This window comes from Bubalus bubalis, chromosome 23, assembly GCF_019923935.1.
Source record: "Bubalus bubalis isolate 160015118507 breed Murrah chromosome 23, NDDB_SH_1, whole genome shotgun sequence".
NCBI lineage: Eukaryota > Metazoa > Chordata > Mammalia > Artiodactyla > Bovidae > Bubalus > Bubalus bubalis.
Window position 1 is genome coordinate 8,606,635 of NC_059179.1, and position 24,964 is coordinate 8,631,598.

Sequence of the window (24,964 nt, forward strand, 5' to 3'; positions counted from 1 at the left end):
CCAATAACACATGGGCTTTCGGTGAGAGGCAGAGCCTCTTGCCTCCACAGCTTGAAGCCGAGTCCTCGGTGACACTCAGTAGAACCCCAGCCAATCCACAGGCACACAGTATCTATTCATCTCCTACTATATGCTCTGTGAGGACATGAAAGATGGATTCTCTAAAACCCAGTCTCAGAAAGCAAACTTTCTATTCCTGCCTGAGAATGAAAGAAACAATAAATTCTGAAGAAAAAAAACATAAAGTGATGCCAAGGCACCAAATATAAAGTCCAATGTGAGTACAACATGTTTTATGTACTCCCTGTAACTACTCCAACTGCCTAGGGCACCAGGATAATGTTTTAAAAGATTACAAAAATTAGGCCAGTGCTTATGGCTATGTTGAAGACTAATTATACAGGTAAAAGGTGATTTTTAAAATTATGTTAGGATGCATCCAGAAGACTCTCTTAAAATACGAAAAAGTCAGACTAAAATGAATGAAAAACACTGGGATCATTTTCAAAACACAGAATAACTTATTTAATTCGACATATGATTCTTATTACCCCTTCTGTTAAGATCATTGAAGTCTCCTAGCTAAAAGCCAAACTCTAATAACACTACTAATAATTTTCATCTCTAGTTACCAAAAAGGATGTTACACATGTGGGCAGGGGACAATAAACTGTCAGTAAGATTTATGCAAAACACCTGAGCACCTCTCATCCTGCATAGATGGCAGTAGTGACTAGAAATGAACTTAAATTTGAGAATTGAGAGTTTAAAAGCATGTGTCTGTAACTATCTCATTAAGTTGAGCACAGTGTGTAGAGTAAGAATCCCAACAGGAAAAAAAAAAAATAGCTTTTATTAAAGCCTATAAGCAGAAACAGGCTTGAACAACTCTGTTTGTTGGCTGGCAACTTCCCAGCAAGGAGGTAAGAAAACCTCAGCTCTGGCCTGAAATTTAGTAACTAAGAAATAAAAACTCTTATTGAATTGAAAAACAATAAAGTAAAAATTTTATAACCTCTGTTAGGTTCATACGCTTCTGATTAAAATAATAAAGTTAATACGAAAAAGACACTCTCACTAAAATATTAAAGTGTGAGGCCATTTAATTAACCACCTCTGAATGACCTCTTTATAAACACAATCTTTTTGGTCTGAAAAATCTTTTAATTTTTAATACATCTCCTGCAGGTGTTGGTAAAATGGGTTTTTAAGTGACTTTATTTCTATATATTAATGTTTTCATTTTCTACTTTTCTTACTAATTCATAAATCAGAATCGTCCAAGATATACCTCAAAGTTTCCTTGTGAAATTGAATTTAGAATTTGTTTACATTAGCCACAAGTCAATTCTTCATTTCACCCAAGAATTCATTCTAATATTTTGACCTGGGCAAGTAGACTCAGGAGTCATATAGTCCAGGGTTGAATTCAGGTCCCTCCGCAATAATTCCTACTTCTCAGAGTTGTTGAGAAGCCTGAATGCAATGATGTAGGAAAATCACTAGCATATTATAGGCACTCTATAAATATTAGTCCCTTCCCTGTCTTAATACCATGTGCCAGACATAGAGCTGGAATGTTTTCAGTTAAGTCAGAAGCTTGGATTTGGATTCTTTGACTATAACTCAGGTAGGATACATGTCTCCATTTACTTAATCACCCAATAAATAAATGAAGATTCTGTTTCCCTTCCCATTGCTTCCAAGAATTTTATTCTAAAGGTCAGGGGGATGAGCTGAAGCTCTTGATGGGAAGAGTAAAAGGAAAGGATGAGTCAAAAGAAATATTTTCACTCCTCTTCCCAGAGTCTTTCTGTCATCAGCTCTTAGCCCCAGAACTTTCCCCAATGTGCCCTGCCCACCCTCTAGCTTCACACTCCTCCTGAGGGATCATATCAAACAGACCCTTCATAGGAAATTTCAGAATCGATCTTTTCGCATTTTCAGATGAAAATAATTTCTATCCCATAGTTACTGAACAAACATACACTGAGCACCTTTTAAGAGCAAAGCAGTATACTAGAAACTAAGGTTATCCTGGTGAAACTAGAAAGGGCCTGGTGGGAAAAATTAAATGACCAAAAGATAAAAAGATAATTATTCAGGTAGACTCTACTGTACTAGGGACTTTGATAAGCAAAGTGAAGGATACCATGGGAACACATTGGTGGGGGCGAGGGAGGAAACAACAAGAAGTATGTCTGGACATATTTAACAATGGTGAATTCCATGGACACAGGAGCCTGGTGGGCCACAGTCCATAAAGCTGCAAAAAGTCAGACATGACAGAACACAAACACACACATTTTCATATAGAAGCATAAAATGGAGTGCAATGTAAATGCTAAAGAATAAATATTAGGTAACTTGTATATACTAATTAAAAATAATATTTCAGAAGAGTATGTGATGACAGGGTCATATTAATTGTATATTATTTCATGAAAGTGTTAACTACCCTAAGTCTTTACCATATTATTCCATTTTTTGTTCAAAACAAAAGTAGGCATGCATAGCAAATAGCAGAAAGACACGTAATAAAATGTCAGTTTATCTCTGGATAGTAAGATTATGAATGACTTCCTTTTTAAAACTTGTCTCTAGTTTCTAGATTATTCACAAACACATAGTAATTTGGTACTGTATTAAAGATATATTTTTTTAAGGAGTATCTGAGCAACTTGCATTTACCAAGTGGCTGCCATGCATATAAAGTACTGTGCTATGCACTGAAGCCACAGAGTTATAAAAGGACTGCCTCATGCCCTGGAGCAGCTCCCAGCACTGGGATGCAGACATGTAGTAAAGACCCACCGTAAGATACTGACCAGATATTACAGTAATAAAGGCTGATATTTACCGAGACCTGATTGTTCCCTAAACACTAGCACCAAGACAACAGGAAGACACTGCTGTCTTTGTCTTTTGTGACAAACAAGTTATGATACATAGGATGCTGAAAATACTCTTCTGGGTCCCCTTATGCAACATCTATAATTATCAGGAAATTGTTTTTTTTTTACAAGGTGGTGTAATTTTTTAAATTAATTTTTATTGTAGTATAGTTGATTTACAATGTTGTATTAATTTCACTGTATAGCAAAGTGAATCAGTTATACACATACAGATATCCACCCTTTTCTAGAGTCTTCTACCATACAGGTCATTACAGAATATTGAGTTTCCTGTGTTATGCAGTAGGTCCTTATTAGCTATCTATTTTATATACAGTAGTATATATATATGTTGGTCCCAATTTAACCTGCCCTCCCCCCTTTCCCCTTTGGTAACCATAAGTTGTTGTTGTTGCTGTTGTTTACATCTATAACTCTATTTCTGTTTTAAACAGATTTATTCATACCATTTTTTAAGATTCCACATATAAGTGATATTATACATTGTCTTTTCTCTGTCTGACTTACTTTACTCAGTATGATAATTTCTAAGTCCATCCATTATTATTTGGCATTATTTCACTGTTTTTTTATGGCTGAGTAATATTCTATTGTATATACATACCACATCTTCTTTTTTTAAATTTTTAATTGCAGGATAATTGTTTTACAATGTTGTGTCGGTTTCTGTCATACATCAACATGAATCAGCCACAGATATACATACGTTCCCTCCCTCTTGAACCTCCTTCCCACCTTGTAGGTTGTCCCAGAACTCCAGGTTGAACTCCTTGTGTCACACAGCAAATTCCACCGGCTGTCTATTTGACATATGGCAGTCTATATATTGCAATGCTACTCTCTCAATCTGTCCCACCTTCTGCTTTCCCCGCTGTGTCCCCAAGTCTGTTCTCCGCCACATCTTGATCCATTCCTCTGCTGATGGACACTGCGCTTGCTTCCACATCTTGGCTATTGTAAGTAGCGTAGCAATGAACACTGGGGAACAAGTATCTTTTCAAATCATGTTTTCCTCCAGATACATCCCCAGAATGGGATTGCTGGATCATATGCTAGCTTTACTTTTAGCTTTTTAAAGAACTTCAGTTTAAGAGCCACTGTTCTTCACAGTGGGTGCACCAACTTACACTGCCACCCATAGTAAAGGAGGGTTCCCTTTTCTCCACACTCACTTGAGCATTTATTGTTTGTAGATTTTTCGATGATGGCCATTCTAACTGGTGTGAAGTGATACCTCCTTACAGTTTCGGTCTGTATTTCTCTAATAATTAGAGATGTTTAGGATCTTTTCATGTGCCTTTTGGATATCTATATGCCTCCTTTGAAGGAAACTTAATGGTATTCAATACACCGTGAAAACCAAATTTAACTGAGCACCCTTTCACATAATAATTAAACAATGCCATGAATTAACTAGCATTTTTTCTCCATTTTATAGGTGTGGAACTGAGTTACAGTGAGGTGAAGGTCACAAATAAAGGAGGCAAAACTGGAACACAGTCTGAACCCAGAGCCCAAACACTTGTGAATTACAGCCTCCCTTTTATAAACATCAGCATCATCTTTGTCCCTTCCCTGCCACATACCTATTTTAAAAATTTGAAATAAAAACAAGCAATCACAGAAAGCTGGGGTTAGAGACAGTTGGGGAGAATAGTCTGTGGACAGGATTGGTGTCCTTAGCTCCCACCACACAAGGTTCAACAAATAAGTCCCTGTATGAATGATGCAAGATTGCCAGGAGAAATATCAATAATCTCAGATACGTTGATGACAGCACCCTAATAGCAGAAAGAGAAGAGGAACTGAAGAGCTTCTTGATGAAGGTGAAAAATGAGAGTGAAAAAGCTGTCTTAAAACTCAACATTCAAAAAATGAAGATCATGGCATCTGGTCCCATCACTTCATGGAAAATAGATGGGAAAACAATGGAAACAGTGACAGACTTTACTTTCTTGGGCTCCAAAGTCACTGCAGATGCTGACTGAAGCCATGAAATTAAAAGACACTTGCTCCTTGCAAGAAAAGCTATGAAAAACCTAAACAGTGTATTAAAAAGCAGAGACATTACTTTGCCGACAAAGGTCTGTCTAGTCAAAGCTATGGTTTTTCCAGTAGTCATGTATGGATGTGAGAGTTGGACCATAAAGAAGGCTGATCACTGAAGAACTGATGCTTTTGAGCTGTGGTGTTGGAGAAGACTCTTGAGAGTCCCTTGGACTGCAAGGAGATCCAACCAGTCCATCCTAAATGGAGATCAGACCTGAATATTCATTAGAAAGACTGATGCTAAAGCTGAAACTCCAATACTTTGGCCACCTGATGCAAAGAGGTGATTCATTAGAAAAGACCCTGATTCTGGGAAAGATTGAACGCAGGATAAGAAAGGGATGACAGAGGATGAGATGGTTGGATGGCATCCCTGACTCATTGGACAGGAGTTTCAGCAAGCTCCGGAGACGGTAAAGGACAGGGAAGCCTGGCAGGCTGCCATCTGTGGGATCACAAAGAGTTGAACATGACTGAGTGACTGAACAAGAACAACAATGAATGATGCAGGAAAATGTTCAGTTTTGAAGCCCTCCCAGTCCCAATATCAGATTAATTTTTAAAAAATATTTTCCTCTTTCTTCTAAAAAAAAATCCAAAAAACAAGTGCAGAACAGGGCAAGGTCTTTTTACCTAGGATTTTCTATGTATATTTTTCTGAATTTTAATACCAATTTTACAGTAACCCTTGAAGTAAAAATATATGTTGAAAAGTGAAAGTGTTAGTCACTCAGTTGTGTCCAACTCTCTGTGACTGCATGGACTGTAGCCTGCCAGGCTCTTCTGTCCATGAGATTCTCCCGGCAAGAATACTGGAGTGGGTTGCCATGCCCTTCTCCAGAAGATCTTCTTGACCCAGGGATCGAACCTGGGTCTCCTGTATTGCAGGCAGATTCCTTACCACTGAGCCACCCTGTATTACATAAAGCTAATTGCTTGTTTCATTATTTTGGGCAAAAATGATGTGACTTCTAAGTGTACATTTCTCTAGTTAGCACAGAAAGCCATTAGACTTTTTCAGCTAGGATAGATTTTATTGGAGCTTTATGACAAGTCAATTTTGCAAACTGTGAACAAAACCAAACTGCCATCAAAGGACTGTACAAATTAAGGTTTTCATGAAAAAGACATATGGATAATTGTATATTTCTAGAAATGGAAGCATTGCTGGCATGGACTGTGAAGGGCAAGATAATATTCTGTCTGTCTCACATTTAGATTAACATAAATCACCAACAGACTCCTCATTACTCATTGCTTGTGGAATAAAGATATCAGGTCACTTCCATTAGTTCCTGTCCTGATGTCCTCTGCAACTTAACCACTGCCCAGAAACAGAGAGAGAAAGGATTCCATTTTCAAACCCAGATGAAAAAGTAATTAAAGTATAAAGAAATATATATAGTATGGGTCTTAATACCTAGATCCCTGAAGAGTCCTTGCCACACAATTTTTTGAAAGTTAAAGGTAACATTTCCAATTTCCAAATGTGATTTTTTTCATATATTTCACTTATTAATCATTGCATCCCTTTTCCTCTACTTGAATCCTATTCATTGTCTAGAAGCATCTCATTGCTTCTGGTGTGAGGCCATGCTGTGCCCTATATAACACTCAGAGTGAGCTAAAGAGAAGAAGTATTCTCAAAAGATTTAAACCTTAAAGAAGACAACAGGGAAACTGGGAGGCATAAAAATAAATGAACATACATGAAATAACAGCAAACATTAGAGTGTAAAGGGATGGAATGGTTCAATATAGTGAGTTGGGAGTATTTACTTCTTTTCTTCTTCCATGTACTCAATTAGATTAGTATGAAAATGGTGTTTACTTTGCAAACATAGCTCTCTGTATGACAGATACTTTCTGCAGCAATTTTCATTACTAATGTTGGACACCATACCTGTATGAGATATGTGGCTTAAAACAGTTCTTCATACTGAGATATGCTCAGAGGTATGATGGATACAACACAAATAAACTGATTATCTCCTATGTGAAAGGCAGTGTCTCAATTAACCAGCTTAAATAAACATCTTTCACTCTGACAAAGGATAGTGAAACTCAGTTCCCTCACTCAAAGACAAGGATCAACCAAAGTAGTGTGGATAAGGGCACATGTCAGGTAGAAGACCAACTTCAAATTCTAGCTCCATTACTTAGGACTTACCAGCTGTTTCCTTAGGATAATGGCTGGCCCAGTTGGCTTTCAGTAAATGTTTACTGTAATTATTATTATTATTATTATTCAGAAGTGACAATACAATAATGGAAATGAGGTGCCACTTTTGTAAGGATATGATGGAGTATTAGCTATTTAGATCAAGAACAGTTCATCCAAATGGAGATGTCCTATGAACAACTGGACACAGAAGTCTGAGACTCAAAGATGAGAATAGGAGTAATTTTGGAGACTTGAGAATGTAAGCTTTGAAAGCAAGCTTTGAGAGTTCTGGGCTTCCCTGGTATCTCAGACTGTAAAGAATCTGCCTGCAATGCAGGAGACCCAGGTTGGATCACTGGATTGGGAAGATCCTCTGGAGAAGAGAATGGCAACTCACTCTAGTATTCTTACCTGGAGAAATCCATGGACAGAGAATACAATCCATGGGGCTGCAAAGAGTTGGACATGACAGAGCAACTGTAACTTTCAGTTTTTCACTTTGAGGGTTTAAGACAGAGAATATAGAAAGACATGGAAGTTAGGGGACAGGAAGAAGAGAAGGAATACAGAGTAATTAGACAAGTAATTAGGAACTTAAATATAAATAAGACACCTCAGAATAAGGAAGGGTATGTGTGCATACACACACATACATTTCTTTGGTATCAATGTATATGTAAATATATATATATATGTATAGTCAATATATATAATACACATAGAGTGAAAGTGAAGTCACTCAGTCGTGTCCGACTCTTTGTGACCAGGCTTCAAATAACTCTTTGTTATTGCATGTCCGACTCTTTGTGACCAGGCCTCTCCGTCCATGGGATTTTCCAGGCAAGAGTACTGGAGTGGGTTGCCATTTCCTTCTCCAGGGGATCTTCCCGACCCAGGGATCGAACCCAGGTCTCCCACATTGTAGGCAGATGCTTTTACCATCTGAGCCAGAGAAGTCCCTAAGAAAGTGAAGTCGTTCAGTCGTGTCCAACTCTTTGCGACTCCATGGGCTCTAGCCTACCAGGCTTCTCCATCCATGGGATTCTCCAGGCAAGAATATTGCAGTGGGTTACCATTTCCTTCGCCAGGGGATCTTCCCGACCTAGGGGTCGAACGAGGGTCTCCCACACTGGAGGCAGACGCTTTAACCTCTGAGCCACCAGGGACTGGCAATATATATATTATATATATATAATACATATATATTTATGTATTACATTGAACACATATATTTATCTCCACTGTTTCAGGAAATGAAATCTATTAAAGTACAGGAATTAAAAACAAAATCAGCAATGGCAAAGAAGATGAGAGAGGAAATAATAATTAATAGCAAGCAAAAGCTGTCAGCAGAATTACAGGAGAAAAATTGGCAGAACAGCAGAACTAAGAATGTTAATACCAAATACCTGCAGAAGGTGGTGCCAGTGAGCAGCAAGTCAAAGAACATCAGAGGGGCAGGAATTAGAGAGAGCAGGTAAGACCCAGCCCCTCCAGCCTGCTGTCTCCCTGCTCAGCTCGAAGAACACTGCCAGCTGCTTCAGGAGACTGGAATGCTCTTCACAGCAGACACTGAGCAGCTGAAAGGTTTTCCCAGTAAAAGTCCACTTCCCCAATTGAACTGTACTACAGTGAAGCCCATCAATTTTAATGTTTTTCCCATGCAAACCATCCCACCAGATCTGAAATAAAACTGATTTATATAAATAATATTCTGTAATGTCTTGTAAGTCTTTTATTACAATAGAGACATCAACATTTGTTTAGGCTTTGTTGTTCACTTGAGAAAAATCACAGGGTTAGTTAATTTTATAGCTCTAACACTGTATCTTTTCCTGCTCAACATCCCCAGGAGTACAGTCATATGAAATGTACAATAAACATTTATATAGTATAATACTGTGTTAACAGGAAAAGAACATAGGCAGGTATCAGGGAAACCTGCATTTTGGATTCTAACTTTGCCACCAACTAGCTGTGTAATTCTGAATAAGTCACTTCTGTGACCATTAGTTTACCTACAAAATCGTGTCATATTTACTTTTCAGTGATGATAAGATAAAATGAGTTGATTTACAACTCAGATCAGATCAGATCAGATCAGTCGCTCAGTCATGTCCGACTCTTTGTGACCCCATGAATCACAGCACGCCAGGCCTCCCTGTCCACCACCAACTCCCAGAGTTCACTCAGACTCATGTCCATTGAGTCAGTGATGCCATCCAGCCATCTCATCCTCTGTCGTCCCCTTCTCCTCCTGCCCCCAATCCCTCTCAGCAAAAGAGTCTTTTCCAATGAGTCAACTCTTTAGCATCATTCCTTCCAAAGAAATCCCAGGGCTGATCTCCTTCAAAATGGACTGGTTGGATCTCCTTGTAGTCCAAGCGACTCTCAAGAGTCTTATCTGAGACCTTCCAAAACTGAAGGCAGTGCACCCGAGAAAACCTGCACATATCTTTCTTTCTTTGATTACGGAGAGGAAGCTGCATCAGGAAATACTTTCTATTGTAAATAATTTAAGCAAATTTTAAAGGACAAGTAATCTTCTTCTTTTTTTTTTTTTTTTTTTAGGACAAGTAATCTTCTGACCTGCCTCTTGAGAAACCTATACGCAGGTCAGGAAGCAACAGTTAGAACTGGACATGGAACAACAGACTGGTTCCAAGTAGGAAAAGGACTACATCAAGGCTGTATATTGTCACCCTGCTTATTTAACTTATATGCAGAGTACATAGTGAGAAACCCTGGGCTGGAAGAAGCACAAGCTGGAATCAAGATTGTGGGAGAAATATCAATAACCTCAGATATGCAGATGATACCACCCTTATGGCAGAAAGTGAAGAGGAACTCAAAAGCCTCTTGATGAAAGTGAAAGAGGAGAGTGAAGAAGTTGGCTTAAAACTCAACATTCAGAAAACGAAGATCATGGCATCTGGTCCCGTCACTTCATGGGAAATAGATGGGGAAACAGTGTCAGACTTTGTTGTTTGGGGCTCCAAAATCACTGCAGATGGTGACTGCAGCCATGAAGTTAAAAGACACTTACTCCTTGGAAGGAAAGTTATGACCAACCTAGATAGCATATTCCAAAGCAGAGACATTACTTTGCCAACAAAGGTCCGTCTAGTCAAGGCTATGGTTTTTCCTGTGGTCATGTATGGATGTGAGAGTTGGACTGTGAAGAAGGCTGAGCGCCGAAGAATTGATGCTTTTGAACTGTGGTCTTGGAGAAGACTCTTGAGAGTCCCTTGGACTGCAAGGAGATCCAACCAGTCCATTCTGAAGGAGATCAGCCCTGGGATTTCTTTGGAAGGAATGATGCTAAAGCTGAAACTCCAGTACTTTGGCCACCTCATGTGAAGAGTTGACTCATTGGAAAAGACTCTGATGCTGAGAGGGATTGGGGGCAGGAGGAGAAGGGGACGACAGAGGATGAGATGGCTGGATGGCATCACTGACTCGATGGACATGAGTCTGAATGAACTCCGGGAGTTAGTGATGGACAGGGAGGCCTGGCGTGCTGCAATTCATGGGGTCACAAAGAGTCGGACACGACTGAGTGACTGAACTGAACTGAACTGAATCTTCTGGGGGAAAAAATGATGCTTTGAATCAATATCTACACTGATTTTTGGAGTACAACTAAAATTTATGCAGTACAATGAAGTAGCAGGTAAGCAAGAACAAGTGACAATGGTCCACAGGTTTAGATCTTCACAGGTTTAATTCTTCTAAATAGTATGAAGTCCTATCATCTTTTGAAAGAGAAGAACCTATGTTTGAGAGATGTAATTTGTGAATAAATGATCCCAAGGCTTACTATTAAAAAAAAGTACATATTGTCATTGGTGTTCATTTGAACCCAAAGATAAATATAGTGACCCACTTACTACTTTTCCAATATTTAATTATTGAACATCTATTATGAGGGAGGGGGCTTTCCAGGTGGCACTAGTGGTAAAGAACCAGCCTGCCAATACAGAAGACATAAGAGACACGGGTTCAATCCCTGGGTCGGGAAGACCCCCTGGAGGAGGGCATGGCAACCCACTCCAGTATTCTTGCTTGGAGAATCCCATGGACAGAGGAGCCTGGCCGGCTACATCCACGGGGTCGCATAGAGTCAGACACAACTGAAATGATTTGGCATGCATGCATGCACTATGAGGGAGACATCATAGAAAAAACATACTAAGTTCACTGAGTGACTTGTATTTCTGTTTTTCCACAAGAACACAAATTCATATTTTTTGGCTGCTTTCTCTGTCAGGAAAGTATTACTTACTTGACAGGCAGAATCCTAACTCATCTTCAAATAGTTCTAGGACACAGCTGTTTATTATTTTCGTCACAATTATCACCCCCATTATGGACATGAGAAGCTAAATTTCTTGCCCCAGTTTCCCCAGACAGCACATAGTGGGGTCCTGGTTTGAACCATGGCAGTTTAACTCCTGTGCTTATACTCCTGCATTTCCATAAACATTTTAGACATCCATCAAAGCCACAATTTCACTTGAGCCTCCCAAGAAATGCATACCATGGAAAAGGCATGTGTTTGCTTGAAAGTTTGTCTGTTTGGAAGAAACCAGCCACAGTGACAACCTGCTCATGCCAGAGCTAGCCCTGGAGCCTGCTCTGTGGTTGGCTGTTATTTCAGCCAGTTCTCTGACCGCTGAATCCAAGCAACACAACCTTTCACATCTCTTATAACACATCCTCTAAAATCTCACAAGGTGTATGACTTCCAACATTCTGGCATAAGAAATATGGCAATAAAGGAAACAGAAGAGCTGACTTTTAAAAACACTTATGGGCGAATGACATGGATTGTTAAACTCTGGGTTGCTGAGACCTTTCTCAAATGCAAACCATTAGGCAAAGATGAGGCATTTCTCTCCAGAGCAGCAGACGCTGATGACAGCCCTTGGTGATAATGATTTCATTTCCCTGATGCCAAATGAATGATACCTGTGTGATCGCGCTAATGATTTCATTTCCCTGATGCCAAATGAATGATACCTGTGTGATCGCACTGTAGGATGGATGCTGGTGCAGCCCAGTGACCTTGCTCAACTCCGTGTTACTGAATTGTTGCCATCAAGGTTGAGTCTTCATTTTCCTAGCCATTATTTTGAAGCAGATTTGCCTGAAGTGAAATGGCGGCTCGTGCCTTTTGTAACCTTACACTGCATATCTAATAACTGACACCAGACTGAAATAATAAAATGACTTTATTTGGTATTGTTCCAATCCTACATTGTCGTAGACAGGGAGAATCAGAAGAAAGGAAGTTGTCTTGTATCCTTTGAGAGGGCAGCTGCTAGTCATCTATTTGTTATTTGCTAAAAAAAAAAAACTTTGATTAAAATAAGCACAGACAGGATGCTACTTGTGGGGCTTTGAAACACAGAATTAAATTTAGGGAGGCAAGTTAGTTTAGGTGACTTGGTAAACTTTGAGATTATATTCTAGAATGATCAAACACCAGACCCCTGCAAAAATAACCAACCAACCAACCAGACCTAGTTCTAAAGGAACAGTACTCTTTCTCATTTTGTAAGTTTTCCAGGGTAAGAGTTTCTTACTTATTTGGGCCAACAAGCTTAAATCCACTGTTGATTTGATCTGGTGCCCTATTTGTTTTCCTTTTCTGACGATTTTCTATGTTTCCGTTTGGTTGTCTTTCCGCTCTACCTATCTGAATTCTTCATGGTTTTTTAATTTTTTGTTTGTGTTTTGATTCTTCTGCCTTCTCTTCCCTCTTTTCTCCTAGCAGTATGATTAAGCAGGGTATTCTGATTTTGTTGTGGAGGCTCTCTGTAGTCCTGCCAAGCTCATTCTTTTGTAAAACTCTAGGCTTTCACTGAGAATATAGCCTAATGAAATCAACAGATAGCTACCACTGACTCATGTGTAGGCATATAGGGAAACTGTGCCAGTACTTTTCACTGGGCCTCTGGTTTTTTGACCTGGATTAAAAAATAAAAAGTCCTTTTATTGTCTCTGATATTTAATCATCAGATTTCATTCCTGAAAGCCAGGAGGAAAATAACTCAAAGACATTACTCATTTGAAAATTCTGATAAATTAGAATATCTGATTTTTAAACCAGGACTTTTTTTAGGACTAATACAGGGCACAGGAGCTATTTGTCTTTCTCAAATATTAATTAGTTTCCCCTTAGTGGTTCTGAATAACAGAAATAAGGTCATGGGAATAAAGCTGCTTCACAGGGAAAAAGATCCTTCACATTGATTGTCTCAGCCCTGCCTTAGCATGTTACTCTGTGATAAATGACTTGTCTTTGTCTAGCATTATCTACCAAAGAGAAATCAACGGTATATGATTATTACAACCAGGCGATCATTTCTTTTCAGTTTGATATTTTAAGAAATGAATGCCTGTCTAAACCTGCTGACAGTGAGGACAATTAGGGAATTTGTTTCCTGGCTTGCATACAAGAACCTAAGAGCCTTACGGAGCAAATTATGGTTAGTAAAGAATCACTTTCCACTTAGTGTGACTGTGTTTTGTTCTGTTGACTTAATGATCTCTGAACATTTGGGGATTCTCTTCCTGTCTTACAATAACCCTGAGGAGATACAGCAAAAATTAGGATTCTCTCAGATGTTTTTAAAGTTTTATTTGCTTTCATCTTGGAAAACATTGAAAATAGCAAGATTTAATGATAACGATTTTGATGTGATCATTCTAATTTCTATTAGAACATATTGTTAAATATTAAATTTGAAATAGATATCAACAAAAATTAGGTTAGTGCTAACAAAATAAATGAGGGTTTGCAAAAGGAGTGGGAATAACAGCAAGTACCAAACTTGATTATGCAATAATCTTATTCAGAAAACTTGACAGCCCATAAACAAGCTAGGAAAATGGCTTGTCCATTGAAATCCATGGAACACTAAACTTTCAAAAAGAAGAGTAGGTCAATATACCTTTGAGACATCTAGTGAAACAGATACCATCTTATTTCTCTGTTGAAACACACAGGATCAGAGCATCCCTGGTGGTCTAGTGGTTAAGAAATTACCTGCCAATGCAGAGGACACAGGTTTGATCCCTGGTCCGGGACGATTCCAAGCAACTAAATCTATGTGCTGCAGCTACAGAGCCCTCAAACCCTAGAACCCTTGCTCCGCAACCAAAGAAGCCACTGCATTGAGAAGCCTGAGCTCCGCAACTGAGAGAAGTCTCTGCTTGTCACAACTAGAGAAAGCCTGCACGTAACAATGAAGACCCAGCACAGCCAAAATGAATAAATAAAGTAATTGATTTTTTTAAAAAATCCAACACGGGATCAATGAGATGCTCAATCCACTATTAAGAATTTGTGCATCATTCAGATTTGTCCACTGTTTCACCAGCAAAATGTTAGGGAATTGCCACAGCGGGAGCAGCACCCTGGGCAGCCACACAGGACCCACTTAATGCTTTAGAATTACCATTCTAAGACTCTTAATAATTATTTTTTAACAAAGAGCCTTGTCTTTTCATTTACACTTGGTCCTACAATCTATGGAGCCAGAGATTTGGATTCAGACAGATGCCAAGTTGATTCCGGGTCTAGCACTACCAAAGTAAAATGGGATTAATTTGCATAATATCTCTGAGTCCCCATTTCCTTTCTGGGAAACATGATCACTCACTTTCAGAGTTTTAATAATCAAGGAAGATGATGCATCATATAAAATGTGTTGCATGGCTCCATCACATATAAGTGCTTACTAAATGTGAGTTCTCCATCAAAAACTATCGCAAGGATGTTACTGTGAGAATGAGCTGTCTCTAAGGTCAGTATCCTGGAGCAATCAACTGGCTGGTCTGACTTTGGAAAGAAAACAGAGATCAGATTTAAGCCACACCTCAGCATCCAGCCTGAACACAGGCAGTGTGTGTCAGTGAGGATTGCCTGGTGCTTGTCCTTCTCATGAATGAAGAAAGTAGTGTCACTGATTGGTTTAGGTTCCCTCACACTGTAAAGTGAGGTGCCAGGCCACCTAGATGGGACTTGTAAAGGGAGGGCTTAAAATCCGTCCTGTTCATTTCAGCTGATCCCCCACCTCAAGGTGATGTAAGAGGTTGAATCTGGAGACTGGAAGAGAATTTCTCTGGTGTTCTCTATTCCATCCCTGCCCATGTGAGCATGAGAAAGGGATACAGGATATTTATTTCCCTCTGTGCCTAGGGCTCCCTCTGTACCTAGTTTCCTAAGGCTGCTGTAACAGAAGCCTGCAAACAGAGTGGCTTTAACAACCAAAATTTTGTGTCTCACATCTCTGGAGGCTAGAAGTGCAACATCAAGGTATTAGCAGGATAGGTTCCTCCTGAGGATGGTAAGGGAGAATCTTTTTCATGCATCCCCTAGTTTCCAGCAACTTGCTGGTGGTATTTGGCATTCCTTAACCTGTAGATGCATCATACTGCCCTCTGCCCTCACATACACATGACATTCACTGTTTGTGTCCAAATTTCTTCTTTTTATAAGAATACCAGTATACATGGTATTCTTACAAAAAGTTGGATGGCATCACGGACTCAATGGACATGAGTTTGAGCAAGCTCCAGGAGTTGGTAATGGACAGGAAAACCTGGGATGCTGCGGTCCATGAGGTTGCAAAGAGTTGGACACAACCGAGTGACTGAACCAACCGGTTATACTGGTTTAGCGCCATGACATCATCTTAACTAATTACATCCGCAGTGACCCTATTTCCAAATAAGGTCACATTCTGAGATAGCAAGGGCTAGGGCTTCAACATATGGATTTGGGGAGGGGGGGTGGCTCAACATTCATCCCACCACACTCTCTTTCAAGCCAAGTAAGATGGTGTGCTTTACAAAGCTCAAAGAACTTTGCCCTTGTCTTCTCTGGTCTGAAGGAGTTGGATGCTGAGAGGCGTAAAGCTATGCCTAGGGGAGGTTCAGCCCAATGACAGAGTATAGGTTGTTGGAGTGAGATCTACTTGTTCTCCTGCTGATATCTGGATGAAGGAGAGTGTTTCATGGGACCAAATGTGGATGTAACCTGAAGTCAGCATGAGAAGATCATCTGGAGGGGCAGAGGGATGCCAGCAAAGGGTCTGAGCAGGACAGAAGCAAGCAACCAACAAGAGGAGAAGTGAGCCCCCATGAAAAGAGTTATTCGAGGAGGCTTCCAGCTAGAGTGCCCCTGAGGAATCTGAACAAGTGTCCAAAACAGAAAGAGTTAGCTTAGGTTATCAGCCTTCATCAGAAGGTGCCAACATCCCATGACATCAGAAGCAGCCAGTTAAGTCAGGTCCTTTCCTCTGATCAGACCTGGTAGCTGATGAGTATGGGGAAGGAGAGCAAGCAAGAAAAAAGATGCCATGCACACCACCATTTTTATTGCAACATTCAAGCCCGATAAAGGATGTAGATGAGGGAGGGAGAAATTTTAAATTTGAGTGAGTTTGAGATTTGGATATGCTATTAAATGGGAAATTTTAATTTCCTAAAATGGGACTATTCTAGTGATTGAAAGACTAGAAAGGTATGATACCTACACAAGATGTCATCCGGCAAAGAGGATAAGCAAGTCTACGGAGCAAATTTAGAAGGGAATTAAATGGCTTTTAAGCCTATACGCTATCAGTCCAGCTGGTGAATCACCAGAATACCTGGGCTCTGTGGTGCCCAAGGCGGGGAGAGGGCACTTCACAGCGCTCAAGGGGTCAGGGGTAGCATGGCAGGTAGGGGCTCCCTGTTTACAGTCATGTAAAACACATACATATTTCAGAATACCTCATCATTCAGCCTCAATTTTTTCATCTTTAGATGAAGTGTATGATGTGGCTACTTTTAAAGTAGCCACGTCATAAGGTTATTGTCATGTGAAATTAACATAGAATCAAAATGTGTAGAAATTAGCACAATCTTTATACAAATGTGGGGAAAGTGCATGTGTTACCAATGCTCTAGACAAATGAGAGGAAATAAAAGTCTGTTCTATTTAACACTGACCCCTAACATAATGAACCATCCATAACTGGCCATAATTTGGGTTTCAAGAGGAAAACATATTGATTACTCATACAGGTAAAGATTTACTTTAAAAGTACAAATTATTATAAGTACTGCATGCTAACCAATACTGAAGAATATCTTGATTTAGATTTAGAAGCATTTCCTTTATGAATAAATGAACATCAATGCCAGTCACATTCAGCAGTAAAGGCTGCTTAGACATCAGAGTTCTGACATAAAGGTTGTGTTTGAGCAATGGAAACATTGCGATTTGAATATCATCTACTACCCTAATATGCAGGAAATAACAAGGTCAATTAAAATGACAGAAATATTTCATCATTTTAAACTATAATGCTTAAAATATGTAATATTCACCTGGAAATCTTTGAATAGCAGAATTTCTGCCAGTTCTGAATGTTCCTGGATAGGATTTAAAGTGAAAATTATTTTGTGCTACTCAGCTTTCTTTGTGTATATTTTCCTCACTGCACAAGCAGACCTATCAAAAATATGAAGATGTTAATAATTTGGTGAATACTAGCAGAAAACCTTGTCTTAAATTCCAACTGGAATTAAATTATGAAAATCAGTGAATTCTGAGAGCCATAGAAAATGCCCAGGTTATACATTAGGTCTACTTCTAATGTTTTTTGGTATGATATCTGAGATAAATTTAAACAACTCCATCTGCTTTCATTTACCAGAAACCATTTCTGTGAATTTACCCAGGAACAGGAGAAAAGTCAGTATAGGATGGTATTAGTGCCCAGGTCATGATTTCATCTAGCTTCCTGGGTTTCATCTCTCCTTTCATAAGCCTGACCTTTGACACAATTATTGTACCAAACTTCTCAATGCCTTATAGATAAATCCCATTGGAAAGGTCACTGGGGAGAAGACTGCCACTTTCCTTAAAAGGCACGGTTTTTAGGCTAAGTTTTTCACATGGCAAATTTAGGCAAGTGTCTTTATTCAGTATATGATATCCGTATTGGTAGAACAGCTATTACACAATCATAAAAGGTTTGAACTATTAGGGCATTAGAGTCGGTCTAATCTCATCACCTCATTTGCCCTCTGTGGAAACTGAGGTCCAGAAATGAGGTCCACTTAGTCCGGCTGCCTCACTGGCTATATGAGTACCTGCTTATGGATACTCATGTTTTATCTCTTAGTTTATCCAAAGTTATTTCAGCATATATGTTAAATCCTATGTTCTACTTTGGATGAATCCATTTATCCTACTGTATTTGTTATTCAGAGTAAGAGTGGACAATAATCTTTTTTCTTTCTACTAGGGGCAAAAAAATTAATTTTGTGTTCCTACATTATGTTCATTTCTCAAATGTCAAGCAGCTCACCTGGGCTCAGAGGAGGTTTATATTAAAGGGCTGAGAGCACAAACACTCCCTTCCTGTCATTGGTGAAATTCCATCATTCTAAGTGACATAGGAGGAAGTAGGGACAGAAGGGAAGAACTTGGAGAGGCAGCAAAAGGGAAGGAAACATCCTCAGACCTGGCAAGGAAGGGAAATCAGTGTCCCAAAGGAGAGGGGAGTCTGCACAAGGCTGAGAAGCAGTGCCCTGAAGAGATGTCCAGTGACAAGGCATGCCTGGGAGGTGAAACCCATATAGAGTGGGTTCCAGATATACCAAGCACTCTTATGCCCTAAGGATAGCCCAGAAACAGCACAGCCCCAGACCTGAGGTTGCCATACAAACTTGGACAATGAATTTCTCAGCAATGACTGCCACAGTCTGATTACTGATGACTGGAAAGACCTCGCCAATGTTTTATTGATGGATCAAGATCTTAGGACCTTGGCACTACTCCAAGGGAGAGAACTCTGGTACTGACTAGGATTAAATACTCCAATAGGGGTTCAAGGTCTGATGTGCACTGATTTAATAAAAATAAAGAGATATGTTTCTTGCATATCTCAGTTTGTGAAACAAGATTCATACCAACTACATGAACCAGACTTCTCTTTTGAGTTAATGAAAGATCTGCAGGAAATGGGACATGGAGAAAAAGAAACCATTTTATATCCTTCTATTCCAAAATGTCTGCCAAATCTGGTGAAGATAAAAAACTTTCCAAGCCAGGCACTTGACTGAGTTGGCAAGAATTCTTCCTGTATTTTTGGAAATGTATGAGAATCATTAGCTGAAGATAGAATAGTGATGGAGAGACATGTTGAATAGACTAATAGGGCAGCTTCCTAGATTCGATAGCAAGTTTTAGCAGAAGTTATATTTGTTGAGAAATGCTATGGAAACCAAGAGGCTGGACTGGTCTTTGGTAAAAAGCTGAAGGAAATATAGTTTGTCATCAGGACCTAACCCTATGGGAGTCTTCTGTTCTGTTAGGATCCCATCAGGAGCAATAATCCTACAGTGCCACTGTTTCCATCAGATTTCTCTGGACGTTATTTTTCTTCCTTCTATTCAAAATTTACCTCTCCTTCCAAGACCCTGTGAAATAATTTGAGTAAACAATAAGGTATTTGATAACTTCTGGTCTTGATTTAATAGATTAAACTCAATAAAACATATGTTGTGATAGGGATCTTCACAAAAAATGTATGTTTTTATAGGAATCTTCACTATTTTAACTAACATATACACACTTAGGTATTTCAGTAGAAACAGTTTAGGGTCTTAAGAAACACTTTATTAAACTAGTTATGATCTCCACATTCCAAAGATGGTCTCAACATAACCCATCTCTCACACTCTTGCTATGAAGTAACATTGACATTTTCCATTAAGAGATGGGATCTAAGGCTTTTCTCTGGTCTTAAGGGGATAATGGGACACAGATACCATGCTGTGAGGAAGTGAAACAGCAATGGAAGGGTCATATCTATGGGTTTCAGCACCGGCCATAGCTGAGGAACCAGTCAATATCTGGAATCAACAGCCAGATGTGTAAATAAACAAGTCCTCAGATAATTCCAACTCCTAGTCCACAATCGGTAGAGAGGAGCTATATGAAGACTTGCGAGCAAAATAAATGCTGTGGTTATTTTAAGTTAATTTTTAATGTGTCTGTACGTCGCTATAATACCCTCAAACCTTAACATATGAGTGATTGGCCAACTTGCTTATATGCTTAAATGGCCTTTTTCCATTTTAAAAAATTTAAGCACAAACATTTGTGAAGGTTAGCTCAATGATACAGCAGTCTTGGAATTTAGATAAGGTTTATTTGCTACCAGTGTGAAGTTGGGCATCATAGTTCACTTACAGTTAGACACTGGAGAGGAAGGAAGCTTCCTTCCAGAAATTAGGATTGTTTAGATTTGAGAATGAAAACTAACTGGTGAACCCTACAATGGTATATTGAGTAGTTTTGACACAAGCAGGTTTTTAGTATTAAATACACTGATAAATGCTGAGAAATGACTTCCTTGGAGAAAGAAGGACTGATTAAGACACTGTAAGTCTCTCATAAAGAACTATGGATGCAGATATACAAAAATCACGGTCTAACTCCACTTCTTAAATAGAAGTTCTCTTAGCCCCCAAAGTTAGTGGCCCATCCCGCCCCCCGCTGGTAACCACTAATTTGTTCTCTATATCTGAGTCTGTTTCTGTTTTGCTATATACATTTGACTGTTTCATTTTTAAGATCCCACATACAAGTGACAACACCCGTCTCTCTGTCTGACTTATTTCACTAGGCATAATACTGTCTAGGTCCGTCCATGTTGTTGCAGAATTTCATTTTGTTTTATGGCTGAGTAATATTATATTGTGTGTGTGTGTGTGTGTGTGTGTGTGTGTGTGTGTACTGCATCTTTATCCTGTCATCCTTTGATGGACACTTAGGTTGCTTCAATGTCTAGGCTATGAACATGGGGGAACATGTATCTTTTTAAATTAATATTTCACTTTCTTTAGATATACCAAGGAATGTAATTGCAAGATCATATGGAATTTCTACTTTTAGTTTTTGAAAGGTCTCCATACTGCTTTCCATAGTAGCTACTACACCAATTTACATTCCCTCCAACAGTATATAAGGTAGGACATGGGCTATGTGATACAAACCACTGTGTATAAAATAATAAGCAAGAAGAATATATTATACAGCAAGGGAAATAATTATAGGAAGTAATAAAGATCTCACAGATTTAGCTGATTCTAGACAGGGTAGAAAACATGGCTAGATCATCACAGTTAAAGGGCACATCTTCTTTCACTGACAGCAGAGTTTGCAAAACAATCTATAATGAAACACTCCTTTGAAAGTCCATGAATAAGTTCAGAGGGAGCAGACAAAGCACATGAACTATGAAAAAAGAAGAAAACAAAGTGGTGTCTTTGTGAGAAGATTCTTTAGACTTCATAACCAGCTGGGGAATAAAGACAGTTTTTGTTGCCAAAGTGCAAAGAAATGACATTAATAATAAGTGTAGAAGGCACCTGGAGGTCTACTCTTTTTTCTTAATTCACATAGAAGTATGGGATAAATTATTGATCATTACATGTTTCTTTAGTGTGGACCATAGCCCCAGGAGGTTCCTTGGTATTTGCCAAGAGGATTTTTTTTTTTTTAAAGCCAGCCTTTAGTTTCATAGGCAGGTGACCTAACTTCATAGATGTATTTAATGTATGATATGATTAAGGATTATTAAAATGGTTGTCTGAGGAGGCCTTATAAATAGCTGAGGAAAGAAGAGAAGTGAAAGGCAAAGGATAAAAGGAAAGATATACCCATCTGAATGCAGAGTTTCAAAGAATAGCAAGGAGAGATAAGAAAGCCTTCCTCAGTGATCAAGCAAAGAAATAGAGGAAAACAATGGAACGGGAAAAACTAGAGATCTCTTCAAGAAAATTAGAGATACCAAGGGAACATTTCATGCAAAGATGGTCACAATAAAGGACAGAAATGGTAAGGGCCTAACAGAAGCAGAAGATACTAAGAAGAGGTGGCAAGAACACACAGAAGAACTATTAAAAAAAAAAAAAAAGATCTTCACAATCCAGATAATCAAGATGGTGTGATCATCAACCTAGAACCAGACATCCTGGAATGCGAAGTCAAGTGGGCCTTAGGAAGCTTCCTATGAACAAAGCTAGTGGACGTGATGTAATTCCAGTTGAGCTATTTCAAATCCTGAAAGATGATGTTGTACAAGTGCTGCATTCAATATGCCAGCAAAACTGGAAAACTCAGCAGTGGCCACAGGACTGGAAAAGGTCAGTTTTCATTCTAATCCCAAAGAAAGGCAATTCCAAAGAATGTTCAAACTACTGCACAATTGCACTCATCTCACACGCTAGTAAAGTAATGCTCAAAATTCTCCAAGCCAGGCTTCCACAGTACGTGAACCAAAAAGATGTTCAAACTGGATTTAGAAAAGGCAGAAGAACCAGAGATCAAATTGCCAACATCCATTGGATCATAGAAAAAGCAAGATAGTTCCAGAAAAACATCTATTTCTGCTTTATTGACTACACCAAAGCCCTTGACTGTGTGGATCACAACAAACTGTGGAAAATTCTTCAAGAGATGGGAATACCAGACCACCTGACCTGCCTCCTGAGAAATCTGTATGCAGGTCAAGAAGCAACAGTTAGAACTGGACATGGAACAACAGACTGGTTCCAAATAGGAAAAGGAGTACATCAAGGCTGTAAATTGTCACCCTGCTTAATTTAACTTATATGCAGAGTACGTCATGTGAAATGGATGAAGTACTAGCTGGAATCAAGACTGCTAGGAGAAATACCAATAACCTCACATACACAGATGATACCACCTTAATGGCAGAAAGCGAAGAGGAACTGAAGACCCTTTTGATGAAAGTGAAAATGGAGAGTGAAAAAGTTGGCTTAAAGCTCAACATTCAGAAAACTAAGATCATGGCATCCAGTCCCATCACTTAATGGGAAATACATGGGGAAACAATGGAAGCTGTGACAGACTTTATTTTCTTGGATTCCAAAATCACTGCAGATGGTGACTGCAGCCATGAAATTAAAAGATGTTGCTTCTTGGAAGAAAATCTATGACCAACCTAGACAGCATATTAAAAAGCAGAGACATTACTTTGCTGACAAAGGTCTGTCTATTCAAAGCTCTGGTATTTTATAGTAGTCATGTATGGATGTGAGAATTGGACCATAAAGAAGGCTGAATGCCAAAGAACTGATGCTTCTGAACTGTGGTATTGGAGAAGACTCTTGAAGAGTCCCTTGGACTGCAAGGAGATCCAACCAGTCCATCCTAAAGGAAATCAGTCTTGAATATTCATTGGAAGGACTGATGCTAAAGAAGAAGCTTCAATACTTTGGCCACCTGATGTGAAGAACTGACTCATTGGAAAAGACCCTGATGCTACAAAAGATTGAAGGCAGGAGGAGAAGGGGATGACAGAAGATGAGATGGTTGAAGGCATCAGTGACTCAATGGACATGAATTTAAGCAAGCTCCAGGAATTGGTGATAAACAGGGAGGCCTGGCATGCTGCAGACTATGGGGTGGCAAAGAGTCAGACACGACTGAGCGACTCAACAATTTATCAACTGCATTATTAAGGTAACTCAGTATTAATGAACTAAATTAGTGTATAATAGGAATTTATTGACCTGTCTCACTCAGCATTTTATCAAGAAATTTGCCATTCAATCTTTGGCAACTCTGGAAAGCTTGACTGCACATGCCACATGCATATACTTCGAATTTTATAATTATCTGCAAGATAGCACAGCAAAATGCTGCCTTGACGTGGCCATGGTTTTCAATTACTTCCAGTCTTTTTAATACAAATTACTGTCATTGTGAACACATCATCACTGTGAATTTCATTAATGATGCATTGTTTCGTTAATGCTGCAATAATGCCTATATGACTGTAACTAGACATTAAGTCACAATTTTCCAATTATTAGTTTCTAAGACATGTATGTAATGTATCTTCTACACCCTGCTGCTGCTAAGTCGCTTCAGTCGTGTCTGACTCTGTGCGACCCCATAGACAGCAGCCCACCAGGCTCCCCCATCGCTGGGATTCTCCAGGCAAGAATACTGGAGTGGGTTGCCATTTCCTTCTCCAATACTGCAAATCTCTAAAAAATACCTATCACTTAACTCACCCATTCAATTTTAGTCAGCCATAACTTTATTGGTGATGAGCAGCCAATGAATTCACATGACCTAAAAAACTTGCAGTACAACATATATGTCAGCATATGAAACTTTATAGTTATTTTTACATTTTTAGTCCAATTTTATTACATAAAATCATGAATACAGGCTTTTCGTTAATCTTTCTCCAATTCTTTCATAGCACTGTTTTCTTTTTCCACTAGAAAGGAAGAATATTTTGGGGAAGGAACTGTAAATGGGCTGAATTTTATATATATATATATATATATATATATAATCTTTTAACTTTTTAGAGTTTATGATAACAAGGTAAGATTCTAGGCAATTAATTCCCAATGTTTTCACACTCATGTATCCCTTTTGAAAGCTTCACTCATAATCACATTATTTGAAAGTGTTTTATTGTACAAAATCCATTTCTTAAGTAAAATTTAATTTTCTTAAATCCTTATTTCAGAAAACTAGATTAGCACACAGATGTTTGGATTCCAAATGTGTCCCTATTTGCATCACAAGTCAATTTATAATTTACAATTTTTAAATTCTCTAACTTCCTAACTGATCCCTATTTTCTGTAGATCAAGGCAATACAGGATTGGAAACAACTGCTCTGTCTTTCCCCACTTCAGTACTGTTGCCCGGAAAATCCCATGGATGGAGGAGCCTGGTAGGCTGCAGTCCATGGGGTCGCTAAGAGTCAGACAC

The 24,964-nt window shown here is 39.0% G+C and overlaps 1 protein-coding gene and 1 long non-coding RNA gene across 2 annotated transcripts in view; one reads left to right on the plus strand and one right to left on the minus strand.

Moving 5' to 3' along the window:
- The window catches only part of PRKG1 (protein kinase cGMP-dependent 1), a 1,428,274-nt gene that overhangs the window by 1,373,898 nt on the left and 29,412 nt on the right, over positions 1-24,964 (minus strand). The window lies entirely within an intron of this gene.
- On the plus strand, positions 12,562-14,437 carry LOC123331424. Its single transcript, XR_006548063.2, has 3 exons — positions 12,562-12,687; positions 13,509-13,622; positions 14,143-14,437. It is a non-coding gene; the product is annotated as an uncharacterized LOC123331424 (long non-coding RNA).